Below are 24,205 nucleotides of genomic sequence, written 5' to 3'. Positions count from 1 at the left end.
GACGTGAATTACATTGCCTGTATTACATAAGGCGCGTTCTACTAAAAATAGTGCATGCGGCTAAAATGGAGTCTAGTCAACAATTACTAATGGACAACACTGATTTAACAGATAGCCCAATAACCACACATGGTATTTATAGAAACCAGTAATGCCAAAATAGCTGATGCAACCATTGGGTACACCGGCTGGGTTTTTTCAATTACTTCAGCTCTGGTGGATTACATCTCTGAGATTATCTTTTGTTTGTTATTGTAATGCACTTCAATGGTCTTTCAACAGTTTAGATTCTTTAATTGAAATTAATTTCAGTAAATTAAAGACAGGGTTGTTGTTACAGTATTACCTCCACCCATTTTATAAATAGAAATACACAAACACGCACACATATAATGTGTGTAGAGAGAGGGAGAGCACTCCTGCACTCTGATTTCTTGCCAGGCCACCTTTCTGTAATTTTCCACGGGCATTCAAGGTGAGCGCTTGCCTCACATTGGGCCTGGCCCTGGGAACTCACCAAAGGAAAGGCGGGGGGCAGGGAGGGTAGCTGGGGTGAGCTGGAGCTTGTGTGTCAGCAGCCCTTAAAGATCTGCTGGCAAAATTTAAAAGGACACAGCCACTTAAAGGGAAGTGGTTGCAAATCTGGGGCAAAGCAACATTGTTCCAGCCTTTGCAAAGCCTTTGGATGTATACAAAGTGAAATTTTATCCTTTCGGAAGGGTGTACATTTACAAAAAGTAATTTTTTTAGCTTTCAGAGAGGCTGTTTAGGATAAATTAGTGGCAGCCAAATTAAATGAGTGTTGCAATGTGGATTGAGTGGTTCAGTAGTGGACCTCCTGGTTTGACTGCTGGTGAAGTGGATGTGCTGTTGTGTGAGATGGATGCCTGTTTGGCATTTCAGGGCGCCCTCCCTAGAGGACAGCAGGGCTGCATACCTGACAGGAGGTGGCAGCCGGGCTCGGTATTGTGTGCACTACCCGCAAGAGCTAGGAGCAGATGCACACCCTAAAAGCAACAAGGCACCCTAAAAGAAACTGCTATGTAAGACTACCCAATTGTACCATTTGCCAGGTAGATGCCCAATTATGTATGCCGTAAGTGGTTGCCTGTAAACCTGTTCTGTCTTTGCTGCCGGCCCGTGTCAAAACCTCACGCAACCTTATCGTTGTTTCATTTTTGACCAAGCAGCCCCATACTCCAGCAAGACATACATTCAAGCTGCAACTTACAATTGAAAGTCCTGACACATTTGTACCTTCCAAAAGTTTCAACAGATAAAAATGTTTTAACACAACCTAACTGTTTGGTGCATGGTCACTCACTGAGGCACAGGATGGGATGCAGTTTGGAAAGATGTCTGTCACTGTGTAACCACTCCTTCAGCTGCAACATTTGAAGATTACTGAACATAGGAACAAGAGTAGGCCATTCAGCCCCTCAAGCTTATTCTGCTATTCAATCAGATCATGGCTGATCTGTATCTTAAATCCAGGTATGTCTTGGTTCCGTAAACCTTAATACCCTGCCTAACAAGAATCTATTAATCTCAGTTTTTAAAATTTTCATTTGACCCCTCGCCTCATCAGTTTTTTGGGAGAGATAGTTCCAGATTCCACTACATTTTGTGTGAAGAAGTGTTTCCTGACATCACCCTTGGACGGCCTAGCTCTAATTTTATGCCCCCTTGTTGTGGACTCCCCCAGCAGAGGAAATAGTTTCTCTCTATCTACCTTATCAACACCTTTAATCATATTAAACACCTTCATTAGATCACCCCTTAATCTTCTATACTCGGGGGAATACAAGTCTAGTCTGTGCAACCTGTCCTCATCATTCAACCCTTTTAGCCCCGATATCTTGCACAAGACTTGAACCTTGATCATTATTTTCAAATTGTCCTGCTTTTGGGATAAAACACATGCAGTTGGATGGCCTGCCACTTCCTGAACTGCACTGAAAGTTTTCCGTTGTGACGGCCCCCGTTTCAAGTCCACTCTTCTTTTACCACTTTCCTGTTCTGTTGAACTTTTGTAAATGCTTCAATTACAGAAGGCTTTCCGGTGATTTTGCAGACAATATTCATCTGTTTTTGTTTACAAGTAAACATTCCCTGCATGCCCCCGTTGCCAAAAACAGAAAAATAAAACAGTTGAAAAAGAAAACAAAACGCTCAGGGGAAAAAAACAAATGCAGAAAAAATGGCATTAAAAAAAATCCAAAAATTAGCCTTAGGGAAAATTAGGAAGAATATTGTTTCACCAAACCAGTCTTCCGTATTTACTGCAAGTTTTTTCTGTTACAATTATAGGGTAGATTTGATGAATTTGCACTCACAATAGATGGAATCATGTCTGACCGCTACTCCAATTCCCCAAACTCTGTGTAAGCAGCACAAATCCCTTAAATTCACTCTTTTGAACGAATAAAGAACGTTCAGATTTTTTGAAAAAATTGATAGGAGACAAAAATATTTTATACATAAACAAAATGATTCATAATGGGGCACTGGTAGTTCAAACAAAAATGGGCTGAGTGGGGGGAAAGATTTATGTTGTTCGACATTTATAGTGAAATTGTAAACAAACATTTAAAGAACTGATTGGGATTTCACTGTTAATAGTGTATTGTTTCTCTGCTGAATTCTCACTCGGTGCTCATACAAACTGTTTAATAACACCTGTGGAATTACTATGCATGATGTCACTGCAGCATCTGTGATATAAAAGTCCCTCACGACAGCATGTGACTAATTCCGCAATCAGACGCTCCCAGCAGGGAGGGCATGCTCGATGGGTACATGGGTCAGAGGTGGGGCTATCACATTGAAGCCCTGATTCTCCAACCCACGCTGGCTGTCAGTGTACCATACTGAGAGCACAGGATCATGGAAGTAACCCTCATAGTAACTCTTAACTGCCTTTTGAATGTCTCCACCTAATTAAAAGTAATCACCATAAATTTAATTCCAGTTAATAGAGCAGAAATTTTTCCTACAGTATAAACAGAGCACTCAGTTGGCTTTGGAAGATGGTCAGCTCTTCCACACATAATTTATTCCATAAGGGAGTAGTGCAGGATAACTCATGAATAAAGAGATGTGTGCAGGGCTCATTGATAAAAGCATAAATGTCCATATTTAGCAGTTTGCTGTTGATTGTCTATTAATTTAAAACACAAACAGCTATTTCCAACTTGCCATTCACAAAGTTTCCCCAGTGCCATGGGAAACAAAATGGCGGCTGGCCGTGCCCAGCAGCAGCTGCTGAGATTTGCAGTACTTTGCCGCCAGTGGTGCGGGCAGAATTCTCTAAATGCGCCAAGGTCGTGGGTAGGATAATGCCTCCGGCGAGGGAGGGGAAGCCGACTGCCAAAGGAAATGCTTGAAAGCTCTCTGATTAATTAAGCACTAAAGGCTACAATTACTGTGATACTGTGCTTACTCTACAAGCTCATCTGTGCAGATGGACTGCTCCACGTGCACAAGCCAACTCCCCAAGCACACAACGATTCTCGTAAATTTTTGTGTTTGTTCTTTGTTCTAAATTGGAACAAAGGACAGAGACAAGTCTTTCACTTATTGTTTTTAATGGCTTTTGAAATAATCATTCACAAAGACTAGATGGTTCTCATCAAGGCCATTAAAAACAAAGCACAACTGTTTCATAACCGCACACGGTCTTAAAGTCTTTTTTCAGGATAAAATGTAATCATGAATTTGATACCTGCATTTCAGATTGCTCTGTAATTGACACTGCTAATAATTTATTGTCCAATATACACTATTATATATAATTAATGATAGTGATTACAGAGACGGGGACATCATATAGGGGCTGTTACTTAGGAATGAAACAGGGAAGCTGGCAAACTTGAGACAAACACTTTTATGCTGAGTCTGAGCATAGAAAAATGATACTCTCAACTTGTGCATGTAGCTTTTTTGCTATATGTATCAAGCCGTAAAAGAGCACAAGAGCAATCAACATCCCAACCAACGACGGATGAGTATAATGCTACAATGTCCCTACAGTCCTGATACCACATAATGACTGACTGGAGGGGGAAAAGGCCTGGATCATCCTTTCTTCTTCATGTACACTACACATTAATATTTTCTACAGATGTTCAAGTAAGCTCTTCTTGTAACAAAATACAATGGAGGCTTTTTATTACTTTTCAATTCACCAAAGGAAGGATCACAGTGAATATGAGCAAGATGAACACGTCAAAGTGTTCCTCAGATAAACACTGAGGTTAAAGTATTTTGCCGTAAAACCACTAGGCAATAAATTCTTTCTTTTGCACTGATTACTACTGTAGTTAGAAAAGGATTTAATGGCAGTGCTTGTTTTAAGGAGGCAGTGGATAATTTTGGTGTCTCCACTGTTGACCTGTTCAACATCAGGTAACTCAGTATAGACTTGGGATTAATCTGATGTGTACAGCTCAGTTCCGCATTGCATGGTGCGCCAACCCAATAAACAATTGAGGGACCAGGAAACATCTATAACTGAAATGCTCATGTCTTCCCCCAGTGTCCAGAAACATGGGCACTTTCACAGGATAGGGTCACTGGATACTGATCAGTGTTGCTGCTCTTGATTGCTACCCAGTGGCTTTGCCTTGCTGAAAATGCCCATGTTTGCGGACATTTGTTGAGGACAGGTTCGTGGTGGGCCATGATGCCCCACGATCAAATTGATCACCAGTCCTCACGTGGAGAAGAGTTATCTCAGTGAGACATCAGAGAGTTGTTGGTCCTTGTTGAACCATAGCACAGCATGGGTCAGCATCTGCAGGGCAGGGGAGGTAAAGGGAAGGACTTCAAAAAGGAGAAAAAATAAATACATAGGACTGATCCCCAATCAGGCATACCGAGGAGCAGCAGTGAGAGGAACATCAGGTACGGACAATTGCATGCCCTTAACGGAGCCCATATGATTTGACGTCCATTTAAATGACTGGATAGAAAAATCAGGTGGGTTCCCATTACTGACACAGAACCTTCCCCACCCAATTTTCCTCTCTGTGCTGTGCCCAGGCAATCCTTTACACCAAACGCAGTAACAGGATCTGCCCCCAATCCCCCACGACTTACTTTTTCATAGCCCTTCACAATCTTGAAGACCTCGATCAGGTCACCTGTCAACTTGCCCAGCTCCGGTGAAAAATAAACTATCTTCTCGAGTTTCCCTTCCTAACTGCAACCATACGAACCTGGTAACTTCTAGTGAATATATGCTGAACCTTTAAATTGCTTTTATATCTTTCCTAGAATTGCTGGCAAATTTATGTTACTTCCTTTGCTCCTGTTCTTGATGTACATTTCCACTGATGATGTCATGGGTTGACCCAGTCATTACAACAACCGAGAATTGCATAGATTTGCCAGTAAAATAAGATTTACCATAAATTTGCAACTTTATAAACAGTGCCTGTCAAATACAATAGTGAATGAGCATTAAAATATAGCAGCATTTTTATTTGTAGTGGTGGAACACATGACCTTAAAAGGAACAATTAGGAAGGCGCATGTGGAGAGGACAAAAGGTGACTACATAAGGACCAATTTTCCAGTCCCAGCATTAAGCAGCAAAACCAAAGAGCTTGGTGCTGGCCAATGCAACGGGGTTTCCTGAGATTGACCTCATTACACATACACAAGGAGCTCTTGGCCCGAATAGAGCCTGCCGGCAGGAACTGGCTATCAGACCAAGGGTGGAAGATTGCATGTAGCTGCGGCTCTTAAAGGCGGCAGCTGCTGTTTAAAAAAGAGTCTGCTTTGCCATTACTAGAATTCTCTGCGTGACCTGCAAAATTAACCCTTGTACGCTTAGTCCCTATCGGAACTACTTTTTAAACGCTGTTTTACTTTACTGTTTGTTCAACTGAAAGAAATAACATTGTCAAATCCTACTATGGCTGTAATTTGTGGACAAGATGAAGAATATGACTGGATGGAAGTTTTGGCTGTAACATAAAAATGATTTGCTTGTTGAATTTACACTTCAATCTACTCAGTTAACTTGCGGAAAAAATATAGTAGAAAGAGAGAATTTTTTTTCAACTGCCGTCTTCTTAAAATCTTTGCTTATCAGGTAACTCACATAAATGAAAGCATCTGTTTTAAGGCTGGTTGTAATATGTGTTAATAAAATCTGTCTGTGTTATGTTTTTAGCATCAAAACCTATCTTAAAAACACTTTAAGGGTCAATATTTCATATTGTTTTAAGTGCCTTATGATTATTTACCTTAATGCCACGACGCCACTTAATGAATGTTTAAAAGCTGCAGTGCCCCATGTAATATAGCTAAGCTTAAAGCCTCTCAGCATTCCTTTCAACATACATTAGCTTTGCCACAAAGTTAATGGTTTGAGAAAAGATCTATGAAAGCATGGTGAAATAAATATGGCAGCTTTAATCAAGAGAGATAATTATAAACCATTGACATGTCTGCTGCTTAATTGCTTTTTGAAGGTACAAATTAAAATAAAATCGACAGGAACAGTTCCAATTTTTGCTTGAGAGCAAAAATAGCTGCTGAAATTAAGCCAAACCATGTAATATTGTGACCTCTGGTAGAATAACTTGCAACAAACATTGCTTCTGTTGTAGGATAGGCTTGTCCTGAGTAGTAAAATAGAAATCATGGCGTGCAGGATGTGTGAATGGTTGCTCTGTTCATGCTCTAAGACTAGAAATGACTGTTATCGTACAGAGGTGTTCACCCGTGTAAACGGGTTAATGCCTCTGTTTGAACAGGAGAGAGAGAAATTTGATACAAGTGTGTTAAGAATTCATATGACAGTGTACCCAACAGTAATTTCTACCCTGTAGTCTGAAACTTAAACAAGATTGCAAACTGGAACGAGTCACAGCCAATTAAAGAACAAAGAACCAAGTGTTTTGTTTTATTTTAAATGTATGTGTTCTTTCTCTAAAATTCCCCCCCCCCCACTGGTGTTTCATGCTGCCATGTTTTCTTCAGCCAGGAAAGAATGTCAGTGTCCCCCATGGTCTTCTTCATGTCCACTGTTAATGCCTGGCAAGCTGGTGGCGTTGGACTGGCCCTTCTGGGTTTTCCTCCTCGTCCTCCTCCTCAAGATGGAGTGTGTTGCCATGCCCACCTTAGTAACATCAAAGTACATCCAATGGAGGATGGAGACTTAAAATGATTTGGGACCCTTGGACTTAAAGTCCACTGTTCTGCCTTTAGGGTTCTCAGATTAGCCAAGTGCTTCAAAGCCCGGTGCTGAAATTCTGAGCTCCAGGTGATTTCCCAACCTAGGAACATTGGGACTTATTGAAGGCACACTGCGATCCTCTGCTGCTGACCCATGTTTGAACTGCAGCCTCGATTGAGAATCAAAACTTGGCTATCCCAATCATATGAGTTCCACCGTTTCTTAGCTGGAGCGTATCAGGAGAATTCATCACTCCATGTCAGGCGGAGATAAAATCATCAGGCTACCTCTCATGATCAGCAGCCACATAGATACACCCAGAGGCCAGACTGTGTGACCGCTGACTTGTTTAATGTGGAGCACCATCCTGAGGATTGATAGAATGTTGCAGAAATTCATTTCAGTGGTCCTAGGGCATCATCCTTTGATCTTATATCCAAAGTCTAGAAATTGGGATGGGAATTGGATTTGGAGATGAGGCACTGCCCCCAGTCTGACTGTGAAGGTCAATGCTGCCACATAGGAACAGGACTAGGCCATTCAACCCCCTTGAACCTGTTCTGCCATTTAATGGCTGAGCTGTACCTCAACTCTATTTACGTGCCTTTTCCCCATATCCCTTGATACCCTCACCTAACAAAAATCTCAGTTTTGAAAATTCAAATTGACCCAACATCTGCAGCCTTTTGGGGAAGAGAGTTTCAGATCTCCACCACCTTTTGTGTGTAAAAGTGCTTTCTGATTAAACTCCTAACTGGCCTAGCTCTAATTTTAATGTCCTCAGATGATTTCAGCAAACAACATTCTCAAAATAACCTCATTCTTGTGTTACGATCATATTCCACAAAGAAAGTGAGCTGGAACCGCATAATGATGTCTGTAGCAAATACCATCTGTCCCAAGGGATTTGTTTATCGTCATTCCTTCAACCCTGTCTAGATCCTCCATCTTGTTGATGTTAAGTTTGTGAATCTGTTTGGGTTAACTCATGTAATAGAGAAAATGTTACTATAATCTTTTGTAATGAAAATTTAAGGAAGTAATTGTTGATATATTAACTATTCTCTGTTTGTTCTCAGTTTCATCCCTGTTAACATTCTTTAAGATTTTCACCTCTTTGTTGGCAATCCTCTTATCATTGTCCATCTATTATTAAAGCACTTGTGGAGGACACACATTTCCGGTCCACAGACTTTACTTCCTGTTGTCATACACTTCTGTCAACATTTATCATTGCAAATTGCTTGTCAACATTTCCCATTCAATTTTACTATGTCGCTTATTATAATGCAGGTGCAGGCTCTGGCCATTGCGTGGATCTGTGGAGTGAGTTTCTTTATTTTAATTCATTCCTAGGATGTGGCCAAGGCTGGCAGTTATAACCCATCCCTAGTTGCCCTGGTTTGATACAACTCAGAGGCTTGCCAGGCCACTTCAGAGGGCAGTTAAGAGTCAACCACGTTGGTGTGGGGCTGGATTCACATATAGGCCAGGCCGGGTAAAAAAGAATCTGGTCACACTCACCATCAGGATCATGCACAAATCACATAATGGCACACACCAGCAGGCTTCCTTCCCTAAAGGGCGTTAGTGAGTCAGTTCGTTTTTTATGACAATTTGACAGCTTTTTACTGATACCAGACTTTTTTTTTTATAAAACTGAAACTTAATTCTCAAACTGCCATGGTAGGATTTGAACTCACATTCTCTGGATTAGTAGCCCAGGCCTCTTGGTTACTAGTCCAGTAACATAACTAATACAGTACCGTAGGATGACTCTTTTGTGCAGTACTGAAGGAGTGCTGCTTTGTCTGAGGTGTTGTCTATCAGATGAGATATTAAATGCTTCTGCTCTCTCAGGGGAATTCCAAAGATCCCATGGCACGATTCAAAGAAGACCAGGTGATTTCTCCCATTGTCCTGGCCAATATGCATCTCTGAACACCACCAAAAAACAGATTAACTGGTCGTTCATCTCATTGCTGTTTGTGGGACCTCGATGTGTGTTAACTGGCTGCAGTGTTTGCCTATAAAACAACAGTGACTGTACTTTGAAAGTACTGGCTATGAAGACCATTGGGACATCCTGATGTGAAAGGAGCTACAGAAATGCAAGTTCTTTCTTTAACTTTTAGGCAATTGTCTCCTTTGCAAACATGCCTTAAGAAAATATTGTTCATTGTGACCTTTCAAAGAAAGATAGAAAGACTTGCATTTATATAGCGCCTTTCATGACCTCAGGACGTTCTAAAGCACTTTAATGAAGTACTTTTGAAGTTTAGTCATAGGAAATTGTAAAGCGATAGGAATTAATTCTTTAGGAACTGCAAGAAATGACAGCACATTATTTATTATTTTATTACACTGAACCCTTCACATGAATGTAAGGCCATTCCAACAGAGAAAAGGCCATTTTGTTTTCACTTTGTTGCTCCAGTTGTGTCTGTTCCTCTCCTGAAGGTGCTGCTTCTTGTTGACGAGGGGTCCTAAAGTGTTAGTAGCCCTTTAGTACCTCAATCAAGTGGCTGTTTCTTCTTATGGGAACCTGGATAGTGAATGTCGGCAGAATATTTGAACAGAGGGTTGCCAATTCTAGTTGGACATATTCCTGGAGGTTGGCCTCCTGTCACCGCCCAACCCAGTCAAACAGCCTTTTTTGCCATCTTTAATATTTCTATAGCGAACAAACAAGAAAATGAAAAAAAAAATCTACTTTTTTTTAAAAATGCCCCTATGATTTTTCTCCTGGTTTGCTCGCAGCAGTGTCCAGGAGATTAATCTTTCATTCCTGGAGACTCCAGGACAATCCTGGAGGGTTGGCCACCCCATTTAAACATGGTGCACACCGCAGCCAAACCCAATCCTGTTCTCACCCGATGTTCGCACAGACGCACTTTCCAGGAAGAGTGACTGGCGAAATATCAGGAGCAGGTACACGGTTTTTTCTCTCTGTAACCGAGATGCACTGAAGCCAATCATAGCCTGCCAAATACTGCTGCTTTTTTAAAATTTCAAAATATACTTTATTTCATAAAATTTAAAATTCAAATAGAGGGCACAAAATGCAGCACAACAGTTCAAAGCAATCATATACACCATGATCTTATTGTTACAATTTTAAAGCACAGTACATATTTTCTAATACATTCTGTACAATACAAGGTGAGGCTAACTCAACATAGGCAGGACATCGAACCTGAGGCCTTCTATCTGTATGACTTAGTGCTGCACCAGGCCTTTACCCACCCACTAGGCAGTCTGGGCAGCTCATGTATTTTTTCCAAATTGCTAAAAAACCCTTAATATAATAAGACTTATGTCTCTGTGCTGGCGAAGTAGCACAGACTACGGTGTGAATTCTGCCTGCAACGTATGTGGCATGACAGCATCTTTCAGCCCTTGCTGTGATCTGCATATTTGTCAACCTCCTTGGATTACCATAGCAAGATTTATCAAAGTGTAAACAGATTGTAATTGCAATTTAATTATATAGAGTCATGCACGTCTTCTGAGATTGAGACATAGATACATCTGGAATGTTTGTTTTTAAAAGGTAACATTCCTGGATAAGCATCTTATAATGAGATTATCATAGAGTTTTCCTGCTTACAGCTGTGGTGTATTTTTTTCATGGTATTGTACAGGGACTAGGTGATGGGGCAGTTTAGTGCAGTTGCCTTTCACCTCTGGGATCTGGGTTCATATTTAATCTAGACTCACAGAGTTAGGGTCTCCACTTTTGCTAGCTATAAGGGTGTTTTGTGAAATAATCTGGGCATTTTCAAACCAGTTCCTAGTAAATGTAGATAAACAAATCAAAACTGCCCTTAATTCCCTTACTCAGCCACAAGGATAGCAGGTGCAATGTCACACTGATGCAATGGGGGTCCTCTTTCGAGGTGGGGCAGAGGGACCTTGGGCATGATTTTAGCTGGGAGCTGGGAACCCAGCCCATCTTTAGATATTCGTGTTGGGGAACCCAGAAGCCAAATGAATGGGCCGCAAACTGCGATCGCAACTCAATTGAAAGTGAGTATTTGTGCTTCCGGGTTTCCCACATACCAGGCAGTCAGATTGAGAGGCTGGCTGCCCTGTCGGAAGGGAAAGGAGCCACGCATCAGTGAAGGCAGCGGAGAGGGAGAGAGAGATCGTGGAAGAAATTGGAGGGGTGGGGGCAGTCGGGGGGATGTGGATGACATCCTGAGCCTTGGATGAGATCGGAGGGGGGTCCAGCATCAAGGCGGGGGTGGGGGGAGGGAAAATCGGCTAATCGCGGGCCGATTGTCACAACAAGGCTGCTTCATTGCCCATCCTTAGTTGCCTTGCAAAGCTGGCGATGGGCCTTCTTCTTGAAGCTCTGCAGGAATGGTACTTCCACAATGATGTTAGGAAGGGGCCTCCTGCCGGGTCATTTTGACTTTAGACGATAGTGTAAAACATGCTCTATTAACTTCAATGGAAACAAAAATGGGGAGAGTTGTTTATTGGGGTGGGATGGGGGGGGGAGCTGATAACATCCATTTTACATCGTTGTCCAACGTCAAAATTATCCCCAAGGAGTTCAACCCAACCAGCGTGCAAAAGTGACAGAGGGCATACCTAGATCATAGATCGATAAACATTTTAACCTTTATTCAGCATTTTCTCATGTACATCTGTTCCTGTGGTAGTTCTCAGTCTCTTTTTTCCACTTCCTCTCTCTGTTTCCCCGTATTTCATTTTAATAATCACCCTTTGGTGGGCTTTCAAAATCCAAGCCCCTTATTTCCTGACTTATTTCAGCTTTTCCTTTTATTCTTTTCAACTTTGGCCTGGCCTGCTCGATGGGCCTCGACCCTTCCCTTTGCTTTTCAACTTTTTTTTTAAAAATAAAAAAAAGTTATTATCTAGCTGTTTGAGCAATTTGGGAAAAGACAGCCCCCCTCCCCAGAACAACTGCCCTCCTCCCACCTTCGGATGACCCAGCGGAGACAGGCAGCAAATTCCCTCTAGGGGAAGGCCTAATCCGAATATCAGTGAAGGCTGGAATTTGAACTCTGGGGTCTGCCTGTTGATAGGCCCCCGTAGCTACAATGCTAGACTTCTATACCTGCTTATAATGCGGTATTATTCCACAAACCTTACATTTTGATGAGCCTGATGAAACCTAATCATTTTTTATGTTTAAAAACAATTACATCAGCTCAAAGTCAACATACAAACTGTATCTGTTCATTAACTTACTATACAATGAACTGTTTCCATTAGCAGTTAACAGCAGGGTTGACCCTCTTTGTACAGGACAAGATAACTTTTCTTGGTGGCAGACTCGCACAAAGATAACTACAATTATTGTCTCTCAGTAGAAGCGCCACTGGGACTAGAATCTGTATCATGGGTCTTGATTGTACCTGCCTGGTATCTAAAGTATATATCTCTTACCCATTGTTTATTGCAGAATTGCCTTGAACCTCTAGAGCACCCAGCTGTCATTCTGAATTGCCGACACGGCAGATACTGTCTGGGTCACAGAGTCACCTGGCACCAGGGGTAATGAGCACCTTTGTTGGAAGTTGCTGCTATTTATCATTGTAAATAATGGTGCTGAAACATACACTGTTTGATGACAGGCTCATCAGCTGATGGCAATTTAGTCTAATTTGTGTGGACCACTCTTTACAGTGAGGGCTGGTAATTGAGACAGAGGCTGCAATGACACAGCAGACAGCCGATGACAGTCATCAGGTGACTACTGTATCAGGCTTGTTATACTCCGCCCTTCTGGAACAGCCGGATTGCCAATTAGAACTGGCTGCTTTGAATTAGAAAGTTTCAAAGAGACCACAAAAAAAAACGTTCCTGAAGTAGAAGAGTCTCAACAAGGAGTCATTAAATCCCGAGTGATAGTTGAAGGGAAAGCAGCCAAACAGAGAGGGATGTTGTATTACAAGAACTCTCCTTACAGCACTTGGGACTGTCAGGCAATTCAGATGAAGTGCTTCAATGTAATGAGAATGGATTTCCACATATTTTTGCTCCCTCTGTCTGTGATTTATGCTCGTGGTTCATTCTATTGTATGTGTGTGTCTTTTCACAAAAATGTACTGAAAACAAATCAAGCGCACACAAAAAATTCTGGAACTGGTTTGTGTAACTAACTCCTTGTTTCTGTTCCTAATTTAAAGAGTGAATTAACATGCACTCAGGAGAAAAATGCGGTACTGTTTTTAAATGCGGGGTCCAGCGAAGTCACTGGCTGCTTCGTTTAGTAGTCTATGTAAGAAATACGCTAGCTTTCAAACACATTTCACCAAAATCACAGCACAGATTGGAATAATGCTTCTGACAGCAGGCTCAGACTGGGAGGAGGCAGGACAAACACTATACTAAACTAAGATCAGTACTCAAAACTAGGTCATTCATTCACAATTACCCAATTTGGATCATTGGGGTTTGGCTACGCTACCTCTTCTTTTTTCTCAGTAGCATCGTTGTCTGTATAACGATGTCTGAGCAGTGGTTACCATTTAATTATCTGGTATTATTGGGGGTATACGTAATGTCAGCCCAAAGCAGAGTCGCCCAGTCTCTAGCATTCCAGCAGTGAGTATGTGTTTATTTCCCTTGCTCTGGTGTGGCATGCATGTCTAAACTTGGGAGGAGGGAGGATTTGCTAATAACAGTGCCTAATCCTTGAAGACCAGTGGTGAGAATCCATTAATTTCTTCCAGTGATCTAGTGATGGATCATGAATCTTGAATCCTATAATGGTGTTAGGAAGCTGGTGCTCTAATTGTTTAACAGATTCCTGTTGGAGTAGAGCTGACGCTTTATCCTCGAGCACTATAATACCACAAAGTGTCATCCTTCAGTGAGTGAGACTCATGACCTGGCCAGTGAGATTTGTAAATCCTGGAATCGAAGAACATCTGTAGCCAAATCTTGACACATCCTAAATTCCCATCACTCCTGCAGGACTCTAATCCTAACCAGGCTACAAGCCAAATGCAGAATACTGAGCGGGCAGGGAAAAGAGAGTAAGAACAGAACTAAGTAGATGGAGCATTTGCAGCTTTGGCAACACTTGCACTTTCATTATTTATTGGTTTTGCACTATTGTTTATTTGTACAATTTAGCAAAAAGAGAAGAGAAGGAGGAGAGGAGAGGAGAGGAGGAGAGAAAAAAGGAAAATGAGAAAAGAGAGAAGAGAATTAACTTTTTTCCCCATCAGTGCTGGCGAATCATATGCATTAGAACATTTGTATAAACCCAGTAAGTAATGAATGTGAAAAATGGCATCTTCTTGTGAATACACAGATGGGGATGGCCTCATTTGCGAAGGTTTGGACATTTTGCAGGCCACTGCACTGAGTAGTCAGAGACACCTCGGAGGATCGGCAAGAACTTAGAAAGATTTCCATGTGCATCAAAGAGGATATTAGGATGGAGATGGGGATGGGAAGAAAGTTGAGGAGATTTACTGCTAAGGACTGCAGAAGAATAATTAAATGCCAGGAGAAGGGAATAAGGCACCTCAGGTGAATGCTCAGAGACAGCCAGCAGCATGTGTCATAGTGAGTTTGATAGACTATGTCCACGTTAAATGGACACGGACTATAACCTGGTGTTGTAAGTTTCCTTACATTTGTCCACCCCAGTCCATCACCGGCATCTCCACATCACGTTAAATGAGAGAGAGGCAATGGTCCATCCAGGAGAGATTAGGGTTTTGGATGGCAGCAGGTTAGGGGTATGGCTTAGAGTAGTGACTGATCGGGGAGGAGTTCAGCAGGGAGCATGGTGCAGTAAATAAGGGAGGGGCGTATGAATGGCGGAGGCTAGGAAGTGGGGGAAGGAGGGATATGAGGAAGGGAAAAGATGATAGGACAAGAAGGCAGAGGAGCTCGGGTCCGGAGCAGCAACCAATATTCCTGTGAATGGGCAAAAGAACTATCCGTTACTGGGAGAGACAGGCTCAGGTCTGGCCACTTTGGTGCTGTCACTGTTCAGCGATCATAGTAATTTTGAGGATAGAAGTTTAGGGCCTACCCGGAGATCAGAGATTTGGGGCTCATGTGGAGGTTTGAAATATGGATCATACTAGGGCTCTGATTTTCAGGTGTTTTATTTCCGATTGGCAGCTGTGTATGTTCAAACTCTTGCTCACCAATTTGCACTGCTGCTTATTCTGCTCATGAGGCCTGTGTAATGGATGAAAACCAATGAGTCTTGCTGATGGTTGTTATAAATAGGGACATTTCTATCTTTATTTCATAGGAACCAGGCAGGGTTGGTTGATGTGGATATGAGTCAAGATACCTGTTCTGGATGCAAAGAAGAGCAAGGGAGTTCACCCTGGTGTCCTGGCCAATATTTATCCCCCAACTAACATCACTAAAAACAGATTATCTGGGCATTTATCTCATTGTTGTTTGTGGGTCGTTCCTATGCTACTGCATTTCCTACATTACAAAAGTGACTGCACTTCAAAGTACTTCATTGGTTGTAAAGCACTTTGGGATGTCCTGAGTTCATGAAAGACACTGTATAAATGCAAGTTTTTTCTTTGCTGCCTTGTTTTGCTTTTACGTATTATTTCACCTGAAAATCAATCTAACCAAGTGGTTATAGTATTGATCTGGTAACATGTTATTTTCCACCACTGAAGGTGGTGAGAGAATATGGTGAGCATGTTTCTGTGCTGTAACATTTTATGTAATCTCCTGGCTCCGGTTTCCCCAAGTAGGCCTCGGGTTAAAATTGCAGTTGAGTCCCGATGACATCATCGGAGCCCGATCAGCACAGTTAAAGAAGGACCCCGCTGCCTTCTGGCACGTCTTCCTCTCGCCTGCTCAAAAGGCAGAAAGACATCGGGACCAGGTTGGGGGGCTAAGTTGCTGCAGCCATTCACTCAGCACATTCACACACTGAGCCAGTAGGGTTAGCACGAAAGCAATTCCTTTTAAAGGGTGCAGTCGGATTCTCGTTCCCAACCTTTCCGTTCCTGGAACAGACACATTTTGATCTATGAGTCTGGGTATGGATAGCATCACACTGGATTCTGATGGCTTTATTGATGTAATCATTTCCATGCATGTCTGTTAGTGCTCTCACGCTATCCTGATCTGGTTTCCAAACTACATTGGGCTGCAACCTTCATCTGGTAAGGTTTGGCTTATGCAAAGAAATACGGATAGAAACTGCGTTCCAAAATACAGACTCATTTGTGTGGACTCATTGCTCAGACAAGTGAAACGTACCAGTTCCAGCTGTGCAATTCATTATTCCACATATATTTAAAGGCTTATTTTAAATTCAGTGAGTAGATTCAGCCAGTACAAGAAACAGATCTTTAAAATGCCGACAAGTACTAAATCCATGTGCTAGTGTAAAAAAGAGATTCTGCTTTCTACTTGTGTTGAGGCATGTTTTTAATCAGTCAAGGTGGTACGTGCCATCTCGAAGGGGATGCTGGGAGGCAGCACTATTTGGTAGCAGCTCACAGTAGCCTGCACTGTTGTCATCAAGACGACTAGAATTATAGATGTTGACAGAAATGCGCACCCACTGCAATCTTCAATGAGGTTTTCATTGAAAGACTTGATTGTCAATGGGGACTGTATGGTGCAGTGGGTAAGCACACTGACCCTTCACCTCTGAATCAGCAGCCCGTTTTACACCCCGCCCAATTTACACCTCCTCCCACCCCCTCCCAATTTACAACCTGCCTGATTTTCTTTTCCATTGACTTCGTCGGGAAAAAAATTGGACGGGCTGTAAAATACTATCGCCCGCTTTGCACAATCGCTCAAGACTAAAGAGTCCTAACTGAAATCGGGCATTTGTGGGGGGGCGGTCAGGGCCTCCGGCCGGGAGTATTGGGGCCTGTCAGTTCCACCGGCCGAGCATATTGGGGCCTGTCAGCTCCTCCGGCCGGGAGTATTGGGGCCGGTCAGCTCCTCCGGCCGAGCATATTGAGGCCTGTCAGCTCCTCCGGCCGGGAGTATTGGGGCCTGTCAGCTCCTCCGGCCGGGAGTATTGGGGCCGGTCAGCTCCTCCGGCCGGGAGTATTGGGGCCGGTCAGCTCCTCCGGCCGGGAGTATTGGGGCCGGTCAGCTCCTCCGGCCGGGAGTATTGGGGCCGGTCAGCGAGCTGCCCCAGCCGGGGGTATTGGGGCCTGTCAGCGAGCTGCCCCAGTCGGGGGTATTGGGGCCTGTCAGCTCCTCCGGCCGGGAATATTGGGGCCTGTCAGCGAGCTGCCCCAGTCGGGGGTATTGGGGCCTGTCAGCTCCTCCGGCCGGGAGTATTGGGGCCTGTCAGCTCCTCCGGCCGGGAGTATTGGGGCCGGTCAGGTCCTCCGGTCGGTCGCCCAATAGTTAAAATCTACCTCTAGACATTTTAGTCAAAATCACAAAGCTCCATGTTTCCTGTTTAGAATCTATCTAAAGTGAAGGTTGTTTTATAATCTTCTGATTATAGTACCTGCTATTATAGAGGTATTTTAATGCTTGTATCATGTAACTTAGATTTCAAGATCCTGGATTAAATAATTGTTTCATGTTTGTTTCCCCTAAATTAAATAAAAGCAGCTGCTGAAAATGCCAGATATTCAGAAACGTTCTTGTTCCCATCATCCATATTCTGGCCGTTGAGCTGTGTGTAAATGTTCTATTTCTTCTAAGCAGCTTTTCTTGCTCAATTGTTTCCTTTCTAGCAGATTATTTTCTAATTATTCAAAACCTATCTCCACAATTTTCTTTCCAATCGTGTTCCACCAGATAAACTCACTAATTTCAATGAGAAAAAAAATGCTCAATCTTATTACAGTAAAAAAAACTCCAGGAAACAGATGCTATATCATTTTCTACCCAAGTTGGACAGCGAGGGTGATTTTTCATTATGGTGTTGCTTTAAATTTCTTGTATTCTGGGATTTGTTCATTATCATATGCACCTCATAATTAAATATCAGAGCCGTTATCTGCACAAACCTGCAACTCCATTTACAGTGCGCTGATGTAGAGATGCTTTGGCCTCTATAGGCCTCAAACTTGACTTATGGAGCCCTAGACCCTTCTCTTCTCCCAAGACCATCAGGGACCTCCTGCGAGGCTTAACTTTCTATTATAGTTCCTTCTTTTGTAAATTATCCTACCTCCCACTGCTCTACCTGCTACATTCATTTCTCGAACCTGAACCCAGCACCCTAAGTTTTGGCAATGGCCTCCACTTTCCACCTGGACCCATCGTTTCTGTACCTGTCTCTGCTGGACACTCAGCCTGACCTCTTCCTCAGGCCATAAGCAATGATGCAAGAAAATATTGTTTCAATGAGACATTCCATTTATTTTAACATAACTATAGGTAGGGAGAACTGGATGTTACAGCCATTCTCCTTTAACCTCTTGCTTTCAACAAACCCTAGACTGGCACCTAGACCCCTCTCTGGTGGCTTCAAGGGTCTTTGTGGGATAGGCGTAGGCAGGCCCAAACCAATTACCTGTGGACAACAAATCCACAGCACAAAACTGACCAGAATTCCACGCGGATGGCACCAAATCGTCTTAATCAGACGAGCCACAGGGATGGTTGGTGTGGGAAGTAGAAATGTCACTCTAGCACTGACAACAGGTACTTTTCTGCATTTGGGGAGAAAGTGCATTACTGGGGCCATGAAGAGAGACTTTTACTCTAGGTCTGAACTGTGAGTGTGAAACAAATGCTCCATTTCCTTGCGCTGAAATCCTTTACTTTGATGTGTACAAAATCCACCCTTTTTTTTAAACTTCTAATAATAGTTGGTTTGAAATCTGTGTGATTTTTCAGAAATCTGAGGTAGGTAGAGGAAAGCAAGAAATGATGTATATGAAAGGAGTTTCAAATCTACAAAGAATCGGAAGGCAAGTCAATGACGAGGAAAGGCCTTTGACGTCTTAACATAGCCCATTCGAACAGCGAAGCATCCTTGGACGTTTTGCTACATTAAAGATATTATGTAAATGTCTTGGAACATATTCCAGTCTGTGAATTAAAACTCAAATGTACTCTGTATTACTTTACAGTGATACAATCTTCACACAATAACTCTTGCTTATGATTTGGATCAAGACTGAGACTAATAGATTTTTGTTAAGTTAGGGTAGCAAGGAATTATGGAACAAAGGCAGGTGAATGGGGTTGGGATACGGATCAGCCATGATTAAATGGCAGAAAATGGTCGAGGGGCTGAATGGCCTACGCCTGTTCTAATATGAAACTTGAACTGTATTAATTGAATTAATTACAGACCATTTTTAAAAATCCATATATATTTGTATAAAATGTTCTTTCTGGTATAAAGATGAAATATTGGAAACTCAGAGTTTGCACTTCCCTTACTTAGCTGTTGATTAATCCTAAATCAGATTAGTACGTTCTTCCATTTCAGTATCACCTGATCAAGTGATATTTTGTCCAATTCAACAAATTTTACCTGAATTTAAATGGATCTTTCTCACCTTTATCATTAACCTCTCTTGCAATTGTCACAGAAAGACTACTTTTTACGCCTCTTAATTCAAAGTTGCTTTTTTAAAATTTGTTCTCGCAATGTGGGTGACGCTAGCAAGGCCGCATTTATTGGCCAACCCTAGTTGCCCTCAGAAGGAGGTGGTGGGCCTTCTCCTTGAATTGCTGCAGTCCTTGTGGTGATGGTGTTGCCATTACGGTGCTAAGCAGGAAATTCTAGGATGTTGACGAAGGAACGACGGTCTGTGTCCTAGTTAGGATGATGTGCGACTTGGGAGGGTTGTTGGAGATGGAGTCCTATGAATTTGGCTGCTCTTGGTTTTCTCTGTGATAGAGGTTGCAGGGCTGGTCGGTGCAGTCGAAATAAGCTTGGATTTAATAGAAAGATCAAGGGGACTTTCATCTAATTAGTAAGGGCAGATTAAAAGCCTACTGCTCCTCAGTATTATGTGCTATTGAAACATCATTACAGGCTACAGGTAACATTTTCGACTTTTCTCTCCTAAAACATACAGGAAAAGAATGTTTTTTAAATCATCACGAGTTCACATTGTCGTCCAGCACTTTAAGTGTCCCCAGCGGTTCAATGAGGGAAGGAGGTGAATGCTGTCCATGGAACAATACAATATATTACTCCACTCACATTTAATAATGATTAGCGCTTCTTCAATATTACCTGAAGCCCCACTGAGATGTTCTGAAAGCCCTTTAATCCTTGCAATTGCGAACCGATAATATGCCCTGATTTCCTGAGTAATGGTTCATCATTTATAACGCATAACCGAGGATTGTGACTTTCAGTTGAAAAAAAATGGTTTATGAGCTGTAGTAAAACAAGCATGCATTAAACAAGCTTTACAAGAGGTCGCTGTTGCTAATGAGCTGTCACCTAATATATCCAAAGCGCTGGGAACATGAGACCTGCACCCTGAGCCTGTAAGAGAGGTCTGTCCACAAGTTAACAACCAGAAGACAACTTCAGAATTAGTGCAGAAGAGTCACAATTCTACCTCCGCAGCACCAGCATTCGACCGATTTTACACATTCTATGTGAAGTCAGATAGTATCAGGTGTCATTCCCTTTATTCATGCCAACCTACCGTTCTGACTAGCCTTGAAGTTTTCGCAAATTATGGACTATCTTTTACATGTAGCTTCAACATCCTGGTCTTAAGGTCAGAGATTAGTAAAGCTGCGAAAGTATCGCATTGCATGTTTTTGTTTTAAATAAGTGTCTGTCTAACTGTAGCCCTCCTCTCAAACATCCACTGCAAAGGAGCCAGTAATTGAAATGCAAAGGTGCCCCTTATCTGTGCCCGGTTTTAGTACAGGAGCTTTGAATAACAGATGTCTGAGGAACTGGTTTATGGTTGGATTAGATGAACAGTCAAAGATCTAACACTGACATTATGGCATGTATAAAAGTCATTTAAAATTATCGGGCTGCAGCACATCACATGGTCCAATTTATAGTGGATACCAACACCTTTATGAATGGAGTATCTCACATGGCAAGAAGTCTGGCACCATCGTCATTATCTGTACAGGATGGCGAGGATATTGTTTCAAATATAGGGTGTGTCAGAATCTGCACTAGGTTGGCACATAGTTTAAGGAATGCAACACTGGAAAATGGCTTGCTGTTCTTCTATATTGAAGCAGGCAGATTTATTGGTAAAAGGAGGATAAGAATGCCAGAATATACGGTACATAAAATTACATGAAATATAATAAAAGGTCCTGGAGGCTCCGATCTCCACTGGCTCTATCATTTGATTTTTTTTAAACTAAGCTCATTCTTTGTTTATTGAAAACTGACAGGAATTGTTTTTTTTTAAAATGGTTTGTACTTTATTGAAAAGATTGATGCAGAGATAGCATGGGATTTACAAAGTTATTCTAGAGAGCCTTTGACATTTTTATTATTTCCAACTCTCTCCACGCAGAAAGGAGAGCTTACTCTAATAAAACAGGTTCCACCTTTTGAAGTAGATTTTATGCTGCCATAGCTTCCAGCTGGGAGGAAACCATCATCAGATAACTTTGACCTTTTGAGGCAATGAAGCAACTCTTGGTATAAGAGACACATCAAGTAAATCCCAATTAACCATGTAGCTTTCTAATCTCCCAGACCATTTAATACGATCTAATAATTGTGCCTGTAGAGTCTCGCAACCAGAAGTAAAAGATCATCGGCAATACGTGGGGAAGATCCTTGCCTCCAATACTGATCCTGGACAGCAGCTGCCACAAATTCTAATTTGAAGATAAAGATGACAGCCTAGAAATTGGGGAGCGCCTGCACTTACCCTGTGCATGAACGGGAGGGTCCGATAAGCCCCGGATATCGGGCCTCGGGCCTCATTCCCATATGAACAGCATTGTGGAAGGAAGACCAGAAGGTAAGTGATGATGGCGGGGGGAGGGAGAATGAGACTCCTTCCAGCTCCACATTCGGGTAAGTAACTTACCTTTTTCTTTGCTGGCGATGGAACTGGCTGCCTCAGGGCCAACCAATCTTGCAATGGGGACCTCAAACAGGCTTTAGGCCCCTTATTTGCATGTGCTGCTGGGCTAGGGAGGGGAGAAAAGCCTGATCATAACCCAGTGACTCCTGCTGGTCAGTGAGGACAAGAACAGGCTCGGTAAACGCCTTGAGGGAGAAGATAGGATATACCTCATGGACCTCCTGAACCCACAACCTTCTAATTCAGAGGCAAGAAAGCTACCTCTGAGCCAAGCTGACATTTAAGGTAAAAATTGAATCAAGATCTATATTTTCTTTAAAAATAATACTGTCAAGAGTGGCTGTCAGGGAGTGCTGAGAACAGCCCGGAGATCCAATGCAGGGAAGGACAGGAGGTGGGAATGGAGGTATTTGTCTGTCCTATTCCTCCCCAGGTCAATGAATTGATGAATGCATTTTGGGAAAGACTCTGCAACACCTTCACTTTTGCATTTCTTATCGACTTAACATCTGATAAAAAAAGAACAACTCCAGGACAGTTCCACAACTGTCCTGTTTGGAGTATCTGAGCAATCGATGGGTGGTATGTTTGATTTTACTGTATTTCATTGAAAATGGAAACTGCATCATTAACATATTGGCTGCTATCAGCTGTGAAGTTAAGGTGGTGCAGAATTTCAGGTTTAAGTATAAAAGACGTCATTTTATGTTCATTGTTCTAATAATAGAACCAACCTATCATCACACCTCGATAAAATCAGCCAATGTGCTGATGAGGTCTTTTATTATTACCATTACTTCATCCTGATTTTTAGTCAGCTCTTCTGCCAAAAATTCACAGGTGAGATTTAAAACTAAACATTTTTTTCCGGGCGAGAAAGTGGAGTTGAGGTCAAAGATCAGCCATGATCTGATTGAAATGGCGGAGCAGGCTCGAGGGGCCGTATGGCCAACTCCTGCTCCTATTTCTTATGTTCTTATGTTCCCAGAGGCCCTCTGAGAAAGCCAATGGGCCTATAGGCCAAGAGGGAAAAAAACACAGTGAGGCAAGATAAAAAAAAAGACAACGGGCCGCCATAAAAATATATATATAATTATTTATAAGAAGAAGAACCTCAGACAAGAAAGGTTACACAAACACTGATGGGTCTTATTTTTCAGAAAGCAGCCAGTTTTGTGTAATGCTATTTGGCTCTTTGGAAATGCAATGCAATTCTGCCATTTTGCTATTTACCAAATCTTTGTACTCCTGTATCGCTTAGATACGAAAGTAATCAAAGTATTGGACTACGAGATGAAGGTAATTTTAACTCATAGTTTAATTTCCTTTGGGGTTGACACTGGTTCAAGGTCTTGTATAAATTTCTATTATTCTAATGCATTTGTTAAATTGTTTTGAAACAAACGTGTGGATTTATTTGCAGCAGCACATCTTTGAATTAATGTTCTGAGCAGTTCCCCCACACAGGCAGTGGGAAGATTTGCTTCTAAGTGGATTTTGTTGCCATGTAATTGTACATTTCAGTTAATGACCCAACTAACTGGTTTCATATATTTAAAATATATTAAATTTGCTGTATATGTCGTGCACTCCTTATTTGGGCATCACCATTCTGTCATGCTTCCAGGTCGCATCTCATTAGAATTTTCCCCATTATATAATGTGCAGCTCCAACAACACTCAAGAAGCTCGACACCATCCAGGACAAAGCAGCCCGCTTGATTGGCACCCCATCCACCACCCTAAACATTCACTCCCTTCACCACCGGCGCACCGTGGCTGCAGTGTGTACCATCCACAGGATGCACTGCAGCAACTCGCCAAGGCTTCTTCGACAGCACCTCCCAAACCCACGACCTCTACCACCTAGAAGGACAAGAGCAGCAGGCACATGGGAACAACACCACCTGCACGTTCCCCTCCAAGTCACACACCATCCCGACTTGGAAATATATCGGCGTTCCTTCATCGTCGCTGGGTCAAAATCCTGGAACTCCCTTCCTAACAGCACTGTGGGAGAACCTTCATCATGCGGACTGCAGCGGTTCAAGAAGGCGGCTCA

This window comes from Heptranchias perlo, chromosome 36 (genome assembly GCF_035084215.1).
Source record: "Heptranchias perlo isolate sHepPer1 chromosome 36, sHepPer1.hap1, whole genome shotgun sequence".
Taxonomy (NCBI): domain Eukaryota; kingdom Metazoa; phylum Chordata; class Chondrichthyes; order Hexanchiformes; family Hexanchidae; genus Heptranchias; species Heptranchias perlo.
The sequence above is the reverse complement of the archived record's forward strand: the minus strand, read 5'-3'. Positions refer to the sequence as shown.